This window comes from Syngnathus scovelli, chromosome 17 (genome assembly GCF_024217435.2).
Source record: "Syngnathus scovelli strain Florida chromosome 17, RoL_Ssco_1.2, whole genome shotgun sequence".
NCBI classification, from domain to species: Eukaryota; Metazoa; Chordata; class Actinopteri; order Syngnathiformes; family Syngnathidae; genus Syngnathus; species Syngnathus scovelli.
Genome location: NC_090863.1, coordinates 5,208,050 through 5,217,872, shown reverse-complemented (window position 1 = coordinate 5,217,872; position 9,823 = coordinate 5,208,050). Strand labels below are relative to the sequence as shown.

Genomic DNA, 9,823 nt, shown 5'->3' with positions numbered 1-9,823 from the left:
TTTCAAATTTTCAAAGACAGTTGAGAGACTGAAGACTTAGAAATATCTTTCTTTTAATATCACGGCTACAGAATTATTTCTAGCGGAGAAATTAGTGCATTAGCGTGATGAATAAATGTCTATACAGACTTTTGAGCTTGGAATTTTTGTAGTTTGATGACTAATGGTGAGATAATGCCCCCCAAATTGACACTCCCTGTTTGAATAATGTGGAGGGAATAAAAACTTTGTGCTGCTGAGTTTCAAGCACAAGAAAAAGTATTACACTGTATTATGAGAGAAAAATCCTAATAATATGAGAATAAAAACTTGAATAATATGAAAAAGTTGTGGAAAAATAGTCTTAATATGGGTAAACGCGTAGAAGGGGTGTTTGCGCCGTTGTGGGGGAGAACGCAGCTGACTTGTTTTCTATCAATTCCTTTAAATTTAGCGCGGAGAGAGCGGCGTACGCTCGCAAAGTGCATTTCAGTGAGAGGATCTCCACTTACGGATATTGTAAAGATGGCCGCCGGGTCCAGCCCTCGACCGCTACACAAAATGAATACCCTCATTAAAATATCGACGGATTTGAGGTAAAGCTCTCTTCACTTTTCGCTTATTGTTTTTACCGTTGTCAAAAAAGTAAAGGCTGGAGTCGAGGCGCGCTTGCAGTGAGGAGGTTTTTCCGAGCCGGGGCTGCGTCTTCCCCTGCGGGCCCTTTGGCATTGACTGTACGCTCAGAGTGTATCATTTATATTCTACTCCAGAGGTAAGAGGAGAACATGCGATTGGGAAACAGCTCAAACACCACTTCGCCTCGTGAGGCTCAAGGCGTCAAAAAGTCAAGCTTTGTCTCGTTTTTGCCAAGTCCGTGTGCGACTTTTCCATTTTTTTGGCAGATACTTTTCCCCAATATATGCACGCTGCATTTTACCGTGGTGGTACAAAATGGCTGAGCGGAGGCTGTGATGGAATTTGCGCAGCAATGAAATCTGGCCAGCCTTTAAATGCCATAGGTGCCTCACTCTAACCTGTATCGAAAAAGCCCACCGGGCCTTTAAAGCCATTGAGATAATTGCGAATGTATCCTTTGGCGCAGAAAAAAAAAAAAAACAGCAGTCGCCCTCACTCATTTTCTCTCTGCGCCTTCGTCCCATGGCTGACAATTAAGACGGGATACCTGGCCTTGATTAAGAGGTTACATTTCTACGGCGGGAGCCTTTAACGCGGGGCGGACCCGAACCGCTCCGATGATTGCGGAGTCCGCCATTCAAGAGCCAGCCATCCATCATAGCGCTGAGGCCACCGGCTTTATTATAATACAGAGGACAGACGTGCTCCCGGGCTATGTGGGACACAATAGAGGTCTTTCAACAGACCTATAAATACATGATCTGTCAGGGCCGGCTGTCCTGGGGGCTCTCTCGGCAACATTTGAGCCCCGCGGTCGGCCATCACTTATGCTAAGATATGCGCGGCGGCCCTCGGGCTGAGGCTAAGGCTCGGTTCATTTCAGCCCCTCATCAACCACCACATTCTACCTCCAGCCATGAGAATAAATAAGAACAAGATAAAAAAAAAAGGGGGGGGGGGGAGTCCTTCATTATGACAGAGAGCAAAATTCTACTAAACAAACAAACAGTGAGAGTCCGCCACGCGAGTAACTGTTGATTGCAAGTCGGAGACATAAGTTGATCCGTGCCACGATCTGAGATTTTGTTGTTTGGATTTGCGTTTCGTTGTTATGTCATGTTTTGTTGTGTTGTCTTATTCATTGCGTCTTCCAATCGGCTTCCGGCTTGCTCAATTTAGTTACTTTTTTGTTTTGTTTTACTTTTGATTAATTTAGTATTTTTGTCTTGTTTGGATATTTTACTTTTTTTTTTTTTTCTTCATATATTTGGAGAAATATTTTTGGGAGATTCCTGCACTCCTTGCCTCACTCGCAACATCAAGCAAAAAAATAAAAAAAAAAACAAGCAAGTGATGCATTCAGGAGGAACATTACTTTCTAGTGCTGCTTTGCTACATGCAATAATAAATTTTATAAGCATATATCCTACGATATGCAGTTCTTCGCCCTCCTCATTTATCTCAGGTGAGCATCTCCTTCCACTGTTGCCTCCTGGCCAAGATCAGCAATCTGGAGGTTGGGCGTGTTCTTTTTGGAGATTAGTCTGGATGTAGCATGCTCGAATAATAAACAGGTGAACATTTTAGCTGTGCATAATTCTCTATCTGTGTGCCACCTTAATGTATGAAAATGCTATTCTTGCTCGGGGCTTAAAACCAGCAGCAGATTATGTCCAGGCCACGCTGAGCGGAAAGCCAATGACGAACGTTAGCACTAGCGCAACAATAACCACTGGCGCGGCGGGTGGCTATTTATCATAACCTGAATTATTATTATTTGGATGTTTGGGTGGTGGGAGGGTGCCACCGTTAGTTGACGGGCTGGATTTGGACAGTAAGGCTGAAAGTTAGTTGCTTTTGGTGGACAGCGTCGTAAGTGGTAGCTTGATGGTTGGCTGTATGGATCTTCATAATTCCTCGAGAGGTGAGCAAATCCTTTCGGAATGACACAACCGGGGAATGTGAAGCCTTGACTGGCCTTGAGGCTACTTGGCTGCGGAGAGGTCAGGAGGGCAACAAGAGCAGAAGATCGGCGGGGGCTGGGGTTGACGAGGAAGATCTTTGCTGATCTTGGCTTTAGATTAGCTTTCTTCTTCTTTGGTGGAAAGCCTCTGCGAGGGTTTCGCAACCTGATTACCAGGTACGTTTTGAACAAATATGTGTTTACTCTGGGAACACTTTACTCAAAACATGTGTGCAGATCCACTACGTTTGTATACCTACCAGCCTGGGGGGGCTCATCCCAGTCCCATTTACAGCCGATGCAGGTGAGGGGGGGGGGGGGGTAATAATAGCTGGTATTGTTGCCTTCAGATTTTTAGTCCCTCAACTAACCCGCAAACTCCTCACACACAAAACACTCCCCGCCCCCTTGCACCAGTCTGATTCAGCCCACGGCACTTGCACACTCCTCCAACTCACTTCTTCTTCTTCTTCTTCTTGTTCCCCCAGATCTCTCTTTGCCACAGCTGCAGCCTCCTGGCTCGGCCCGCAGCTTTCAGCAGGCTTCCCGGCTCGCTCTCCTTCTCCCCTGCAGCAACAAAAGGGAGAAAACAGGCAAAGGAGGAAAAATAAAACTTCAGGCACACCATGCAAGGCCATCTGGGTAATCTTGTTCAAAAGGCTCGAGGTGATAGCAGCAATTTACACAGGCAAAAAGAAGGAGGGAGGGAGGGTGGGGGCTTATTTCCATACCTAGCAGCCTCGAGGAAATGCAATTGAATAAACCAAGAATTAGAAAAGAATTACAGCAAAACCAATACGGAATATTCAACATTAGATCAATTTGTCCTTTTCAGCCTCCTCCTAAAACAAACACGCGCATTGAAATATGCTAACGTGACATAGAGTCAACACACATGCCCAGACACACACACATCTGAGAGGGGGGGGGGGGGGGGGGGGGGGGGGAAGACAATATTTGTGATGAAAGCAAATCAAACTCAAATCCAACATGTTAAAGTCAAGTTGATTAGTGTGAAAATGTTAAAAAAGCGTCTTGGGCTGGCATTTCCCACAGTCAAAACGATATGCTAATTTGCAACTTAATGGCTGAGGGCAGCGTTCTTGCTTATACAAACCTTGAAAACATGCGGCTGTGCTGATACGTGCGCCTTTAATTTAATGAAGTAAAGCAGCGGCAGCCGCAACAAAAAACAATAAATGCCCCAATTAAAGAACAGGCATGAAGAGAAGTGTCTATTTCCCGCTTCAGCCCCTGCAGACATATGTACCCGAGCGTGTCTGCACATTTATCCGCACGTACGAGCATATGCATCGTGTGCAGCCCATAAAAAAAAAAAAAAAGAAAAGAGTCCTGCCTTTCACATTAGCATATGTGCCATGTTGTGGGAGATGCAGCTTATCTGGTGGGAGATCCAGGCTACGTGTTTATGGCGCTTGCTCTGAGGGGGGGGCAGACATGTCTGCGTGCATACTTTATCGTATGTGTGCGGCGCTACTGTATAATTAGTGCATGGTGAACGCCGGGGCTGACGCGTGTCGTTGGAACATATTGAGCATTAAAAGCAAAGCGAGGATGTGCCATCCCGCATTCTTCGTCTCGTCCTCGCCCGCCCCCCCCCCCCCTTTCTCTGCAACTGTATGTCATCTGGCCTTCTTCGCACCCCCGCGGGCTACAAGCCCATCAGGCTCGCTATGCTCCAATGTGTCCCGACAGACCTGATGTGATCTGAGTGGCTGACGGGTTTGTCCCTGCTGCCCGCTGTCGCTTTCGTTCCACGCTTCACTCATACGCAAAGACCGACGAGCGCACGACCCGATGCCGTCCGATCAAGTTTGCGGCTCGGCGGCGGTGTCGCCAGCAACGCTGTGCGGGGAGCTTCGTCTTCAAAATTTGGTTTGAACTGTGTGAAGGGCTGCCGCAGGGGGGGATTCAAGGGTAGGAGTTACAATGTGTACGCTCAAAAAAAAAGATCCCTGGTTTGGATTGAAAGAAAAAGGCCTGTAGGTTTTTGCAATTTGGAAACCCAACAAAATCTTGGCAGGTTTTCCTTATTAGGGTCATCTAACAAAATGTGATGGAACAAATGTCTCACTGCTACTTCCTGTGTCTTACAAGAAGTCAAGCCCATAATTGCTTTTACATCAGAGCCCTCAGGAATGAGGTGACTAGCATGTAGACCGGATATGCTAACTGTTAGCCTAGCTTCTTCGAATTCTTCATCTCCAACTACTATTGCCCTCGTCGTGTGTGGTCTCTCAACCAGTATACTGTACGTGTGCACTTTGTCCATGCTTCAGTGCTTTCAGGCTTACACAACATTTTTTTTGCACCACTTAGAGAACAAAAGCTCATTGTTTTTTCAATCACTGCCAAGACAAGTCCAAATTTTATACAGGGTCTGAATACGCCTTGCTGTGCGCTTCGACTTTCGGTATGCAACGCGAGCACGCGCTCGGATGTGAACCTTCAATTTTGCAACCCTGACGGAGAGAAACAATACCCTCTTGGTTCAGTAGCCATTTTATACAAGCACACTCACACACCCACAGAGGCCTGAGGGGATGCAGTGCGAGTGGGGGTTGGATATCGTGAGACGAGGGCATCAAACTGGGGCTTTGGAGACGCCGAGCTGCGCCAACCGCAAACGTACAAGTACAGCGTGCGTGCGCGTGCACGACTTGTGCGAACGCAAATTCACACATCTGGTGACACACCGAGGGAGGGATAGCGAGAGTTTATGGAGGCTACTTTGAAAGCGGTCGAGTTGCTTGCGAGTGAAGGACGACGGTGCCTTTGCCTGCAGGGATCATTTCAACATAATCGTTCTTCTGAAGGGAAAAAAAAGAATTAAAAGGACAGTGAAAATGAGGAAGCTCTGCAGAGTTCAAATATTTTAATATTTTTCAAATGAAACTTCAGGAAGAGAACAAATAGCCCTGAGTTTCTAATCAATGATTAACTCTATAGGCTTACCCATTAAAAAATTTAGACAATTTTTAACACTACAAAACTGCTGCTAACTATACATTTCATTTTATTAGGTAAGAAATTGCAGTACACTTTAATAATCATTTTACCACTAATAATATAAAAATAATAAAATTAAAACCATTTCACTGATTGGTTTCAGTTTATTTTTCCATAATAATCCTTCAATTTAAAAATAGAAAATTTTAGTTTTACATCAAATAACCTCCATTTAAATTCAAATCAATATAGTAATCCTTATGTAATTATATATTTTAAATATGATTTAGTATAATACACAATGTACATTCCACTATGTAATATTCTAAAAAAAAAATCCCGGCAGCTTTCTTCACAGGTTGGCTAGGGGGAATCTTCCGTTGCTTTATAGTGAGGCTCGCGGTGTCCATTTTGGCTCAAGTTGGAGAACCCAAAAATGGCTCTCGTAAAGGGCTTTGCTTGGCGGCTCTTATCTCACATTGAGGTGTCTCATGTGACTCACGTGTGACCCAAATGAAGCACCAAAAGTCTTCAAAAATATCTCCCATCACTGATTTAGCTTAGAGTTTGCAGCGTACAAACCTTTTCCACATGAATTCTGCCGCAGCCGCTTCAAGATGACACATCCGCTTGGTCATTTCTGACATGATGTTTTGACACTGTCAACTCGGGAAAATTCTTCCTCGCAGAGCCCGGGGACATCGCCGCCATTTTGGGGGGGCACATGTGACCCTTCGCGCCGTCTGTATTGGCGCCAAACAGCAGGCGGGCGGGGCGGGGCGGGTCAGGAGTCACTCGGGCCACGTGACGCAACCCCGGGGGCGTCGTCGGGAGCGACAAGGAAGCCCAAGAAGCAGAGAGAGCGGAGCAGCCGCGAGGCCCCCGTGTGAAAGAAAAAGAAGGTCAGCGACCACAGGAAGCAGTGTAAAAAGCGCCCCTGGCTACTGTCCTTAATGAGAGCACATCCCCTTGGGTGCGTATCCCAGCAGCCCCCGCCGCCGCCACGTGGAAAAGTCCAATCTATACGGAGCGCCGCGGGCCAGCCACAGCAGCCATTTTCATGGCTCATTCTCCGAGCCAGGAGCCATCTTGTGAGGTAAACAAACCCAAGTACAAAGACATGCGCGCTGCCACTTGCCACTCAGTTGTTGGCGTTTTTCTTTTTTTACCCTTTGTTTCATTTGAAACGTCTGGAAGGATTCACTTTTTCTTGGGATGGGGGGGTCAAACTTGTTACAGGTGCCCTCAGAGGTCCGGTTTGAAAGTTACAACTACTGACGGTAAAAGACTGTGGCTACGACGTGAAAAATTGATACGTACCTTGGGTAACATTGGTATGCTATAAACATATTCACAGTGAATTTGAGATCTTGAAATATCATTCATTTACGTTTTATTCATTTTTATTTTGGCGACAAAATGGATGGATGGTCGGATGTTGTATTTTAGTTTTGTTTTAATTAGGTTTAGTATTAGTTTGATAGTTTTTTGAATACGTCGATTTATATTTAGTTCATTGACAAAAATATTTCTTCCATTTTAGTTTTGATTATTTAATTTCGTTAACTATAGAATAACCTTGGATATTACTTTGGCCCCATGTGAAAGGCCCAGAAGAGGCTGCTTAAATGCCACTTGAAATTAGCATTAGCAGCATGCTAGGTATTGTTTTGGGGGGGGCGGGGTTATGTACCAATAGTCACATTTGCAAAACTGGGTCAACAACTTTGGTTTTCTGCCAAAAGAATGTCGTGAGCCATGAGGTTTGCGAGCCAGAATCAGAAGCATATATCCTGGTCAGAAGCAGAGCTCCGCTGCGCTGTGTTGTACGTATACTTCTCGTTGCCACCTAACACCTACATACGATTATTATAATATATGGAATGGATAACAAAATCCAAAGAAAGATTGCTGCAAGCATAAAATGACTTGGAGGGCCGCATCCAGCTCGCGGGCCTTGTTTGCACCACCTTTGCTTTTGAGTGTCTTATGTGGGTGTAAACAAAACAACGTTTGACAAAAAAACTATTAGATTGGGAAAATTATGAGAAGGATCGCCCCCAACATCACCCAGGGCGTTAAATCTCATTAACGGCTTTTTCGATTCCTCCTTTCAATACATTTGTTAAAGTGCCAGGCGGCGTTCAATTATCAAGCAGGCCTTCTCACCTTCAAGACACGGGCCGACGTGGAAGCCCGCGGGGCCCTGGAGGGGCGCAAAAGCACATAAACAAACATGCATACTTTCTTTGAGTAATGGGCTCTTCGACCATTTGTTTGTTTGTTTAATGCTTCCAACACAAAGCGCTGGGGGGTAGGGGGACCGAGAGGGCAGGCGGGGAGGTTGCACTGCGGTCCTGCACTTCCCCACAACTTTTAAATAAACTAAGCATGCACATGTACAGTCTCATGTTGATTAGAAAAACCTCGAGGCCACAACGTGCCCTCATCTTTCCGACATTCTAAGCTCCCGAGCAGCTGCGTGGCTTTCGCAATAACAACCAAACAATCCCCCGCCCTGCCCGGCCCCGCCTAAAGTTCTTCCTTTCAACTGTTTCCAATCAGCACTTTGCCCTCGGGCCACAGTGCCCCTGAGGGCGAGAACGTTTTTCCAAGTCTGTGTTTGTTCTGGAACCATTCGCCATGCCCATGTCCTCCTGGCTCCAGGCAAGGCACACGGCCTCGGGGCGCTGAGGTGTGACCTATTTGGATGGAAACGAGGGTGACACCCAGCTCCCCTCTTCAGGCATGTACAAGTACTACAAGTGACTCAAACGTGGACTTTAAGTCCCTTTATGTGCTTGTGCACACTCGCAGCTGACAACAAGGCCCTCTAAAGCAGCCATGCTAGTGAATTATATGTTTAAATAAAATGGCTGGATAGAATTAAACTGTCTAAAATGTGACTTTTCATTCCAGTGTGCAGAAGGCAAATATGAACAAACAGCTTTAAAAACAGTGTTGACACACTGTAAAGTGTGATTGTTAAAGATGTGTCTGTTCCTGTTTTAAGATGATTCACAGGGAGGCAGGAATATATTTAAAAAAAATAAACAGTCTTAGCTGGAGGCAAAAATGTATTCATTCCTTTCCTTGCCCTTTAGCAGCTGTTGTTCATTTCCATTTGTGTGTGTGTGTGTGTGTTTAACGTCTGGTAAAACTGCCGCATTCATAACCTGGTGTACTTTGTATGCACCCAAATGTTTGTGAAACGTGATATTTGCGCGAGGGTTGGTTATGAAGAGACAAATATGGAAATGTTTCTGATTTTACTGCATCACCAAAACGTACTCTGGCAACTCTGAAACTTTCTACGAGCTTCAATGCAGCGTTTTAGGGGTTGTCAGCGAGAAACTGAAATGAATGTTAAACTATAAAATATGATTTGAAAAACTATTTAAAAAAAAAACTAAAACTTATTTTAAAATAAAAATAAATGGTGTATTTATTTTTTATGTACATTTATGTCCCTAGAAAAATCCTAGAATATATTTAGATTTTTTTCTTATTTACTAAATTTGCTAACAAGATTCAATCACAACTGACCTGAAGTTTGTTTAATTGGGATCAATAACGCAATAATTTGATTTAAAAAAAAAAATCCACAAATCCGAAATGAAATGTTAAGAATGATGCATTCTTCAAAACCACATCTGACTAAATGAAAACATTTCTCTCTGAAGGGGAATATACCGTAATTGCCGGACTATAAGCCGCACCTGATTATAAGCCGCACCAGCTAAAATTTAGGGATATTTCATTTTTTTTCTTACATAAGCCGCACCGGACTATAAGCCGCACGTGCACATGAGTTTTTTACAAAGAAAGACAGTACATAGAAAGCCTTTTTAACGTTTTAATAACATACTTGAACATGTCTTTCTTAACATTGCCTGTGATGCAGCAGTAGTACCGCAGCAACGCGGAAGTGTGCACGCGAGTTATTAGCGAAGAAAGACTGGACACAGAAAGTTTTTTTTAAAGCTTTAATAACATACCTTAACATTTCTTTCCAAACACTGCCTGTGACGCGGCAGTAATACCGCAGCAACACGGAAGTAACACAGCACCAACACAGCAGCAACACGGTAGCACAGCATGAACAGAGCTGGTTAAAAAAAAAAACACCAGTAAAAGTAAAAAAAGAGCCGTCTTCATCTTCCTCCTGTGCACTGAAACTATCGAAGTCTTCCTACTTAGTGTCCGATTGGAATAGCGTTAGATATCCCTCGCCTCGCACTTTCTCAGTCTCTCTTTCGTCGTCGGTTTTATGCA

At 44.5% G+C, this 9,823-nt stretch overlaps 1 long non-coding RNA gene across 1 annotated transcript; it reads left to right on the top strand.

The window, feature by feature from the left end:
• The first annotated feature begins 6,360 nt into the window (after positions 1-6,360).
• LOC137839617 (uncharacterized) lies at positions 6,361-8,555 on the top strand. The gene is made up of 3 exons (XR_011085628.1): positions 6,361-6,644; positions 6,788-7,374; positions 8,114-8,555. It is a non-coding gene; the product is annotated as an uncharacterized lncRNA (long non-coding RNA).
• Positions 8,556-9,823: the final 1,268 nt, after the last annotated feature.